Source organism: Scylla paramamosain, chromosome 8, assembly GCF_035594125.1.
Source record: "Scylla paramamosain isolate STU-SP2022 chromosome 8, ASM3559412v1, whole genome shotgun sequence".
In the NCBI taxonomy this organism is placed as follows: domain Eukaryota; kingdom Metazoa; phylum Arthropoda; class Malacostraca; order Decapoda; family Portunidae; genus Scylla; species Scylla paramamosain.
The window spans coordinates 20,814,867-20,817,039 of record NC_087158.1 but is presented as its reverse complement, the minus strand read 5'-3'; the positions used below and the strand labels follow the sequence as shown (position 1 = coordinate 20,817,039).

Genomic DNA, 2,173 nt, shown 5'->3' with positions numbered 1-2,173 from the left:
ACATCCCCATACCCTACGCGGAAGTTACCAGCACACCAAAGTTAAAAACATTATCATGTATGACACTATTACTTTAATGTGGTCGTTATTATTGGTAAAATCTGCCTTCGAGCGCTAGGCCAGCAGTCAGACCCAAGCCGCGGCGCAAGGTCCCGAACAGTATTATTGAAACAGCAAGTGCCTGAGCTGCTGTCGAAACCAATCAGTTCAGAAATGAGGCTTACTGTGCGGATGGGTGGCCGGAAGGAAGGGTCGATGAGGAACGGAACACAGGTGAAGGATAGACGAGAGGATGACTGATGGGTAAATGCGGTGATGGCGAATGGGAGGGCAGCTGAGAGATAGAGGATGAGTGACGGATGGACGGGTAGAAGGGAGACGGGAGTGTAGTGGAAGGACAGGTGTGAGGATGACTGATGAAAAGACGGATTGATGGAAGACGGAAAAGTAGTTGAAAGGTCGGTGTGAGGATTGGTAACAGGTAGGTGAGTCGAAAGCCGATGGAGGGAGAGCTGAAGGGTATTTAGAAGTTATAGTTAGCTATTTAGGAGTTATAGTTAGTTATTTAGAAGTTATAGTTAGTTATTTAGGAGTTATAGTTAGTTATTTAGGAGTTATAGTTAGCTCTGAACTCAATCTAAGAAAGCAATGCATAGAGACCAGAAACAGGGTAAATAGGGTATTAGGATTCATTTTTAAGGAGTGTTAAAAATAGAAGGCCCAATTAATATTAAAGTTATATTTGGCGCTGGTCAGACTTCATCTAGACTACGCTGTGCAGTTCTGGTCCTAATATAACAGGAAGGATATAGTACTATTAGAGTCAGTACAAAGAAGAATGACTAAAAGGATACAGGGGATGAGGAGTATTCCTTATGGAACGAGACTGAAGCTGTTAAGTTTACATTCTTTAGACAGACGTAGGTTAGAAGGGGACCTGATAGAAGTCTTTAAGTGGTAGAAGGGTTATAACAAGGGGGACGTAAGCAAAATTCTTAGGATCAATAACCAGGACAGAACAAGAAATAACGGGTTCAAGCTTGAAAAAACTGAGGTTTAAAAAGAGATAGGAAGGAACTGCTTCTCAGATAGAGTGGTAGATGAATGTAATCAAGTTGTTAGTGCTGAGTCATTAAGGAGCTTTAAGAGAAGATTAGACAGATTTATGGATGGGGATGATAGGTGGAAATAGGTAGGTGTATTTCATACAGGGACTGCCACGCGTAGGCCTAATGGCTTCTTGCAGCTTCCCTTATTTTCTTATGTTCTTATGTACAAGATGATGAGTGATGGATGCACAGGTCGATGAGGAACGGAAGAACAAATGAAAGATAAACGAGCGGACAAGTGATGAATAGAAAGATAGAGTGGGAACGACAGACAGCTGAAGGATACATGAGAAGATGGACGAATAGATAACAGGGGAAACAAATGGATGAATGAAGAAGTACAGAAGGAAGGAAAAGTGCTTAGGAGAGTTAATTAATTACTTAATTACGCATCTGAATGAGATTCGTTGGATACACGAAGTGGTGCATGAGTCAACTGGTGGCGATGCAAAGTGAATGAGAATACATTTGAAAGAACAATTTAAATAATTTTACAATCACGCTAGAGCGAGAAACACGATAGAGATACAGTAAAAAGTGTTAGTCTGGTATAACACATGCATAAACAAGAAATTGCAGACAAGTAGCACGAGTAATGCAAATTAATTATGCACTTGCAGTATAATTCCACACGACAAAATAGGCGCGAGAAAAAAATATTATATATACATAGTGAACCCCTGGGGGGACTCGAACCCCCAATCCCTGGCTTAGGAGGCCAATGCCTTATCCATTAGGCCACAGGGGCGGATACGACGGTGTGTTGTGTAAATGAAAAGATTCTACTAATCAGAGCCTCGTTTATCCAGCAGACAGTAGATATCAGACCCTTTTCCTTTTTCCTCGAAAATCATTTTTCTCTCCACGCAATCATGCGTCTCTCACCCTTCTCTTTTTTTCTCTCTCTCTCTCTCCCTGTGCCTCACCTGCCTTCCCCTGGTGCCCCCTGATACTAATGAGAACACGACTCGCCCAACTCTTCAGCTCATCGAGCTCTTCATGTAGCCTCAGATCATTCATCGACCCTAAACATTTAATATATATCATTACTTAATAAATACGAC

The 2,173-nt window shown here is 41.7% G+C and overlaps 1 non-coding gene across 1 annotated transcript; it reads right to left on the bottom strand.

Annotated features, from left to right (window-relative positions):
* Positions 1-1,784: 1,784 nt before the first annotated feature.
* On the bottom strand, positions 1,785-1,857 carry Trnar-ccu (transfer RNA arginine (anticodon CCU)). Its single transcript has one exon. It is a non-coding gene; the product is annotated as a tRNA-Arg (tRNA).
* Between the last annotated feature and the right edge of the window lie 316 nt (positions 1,858-2,173).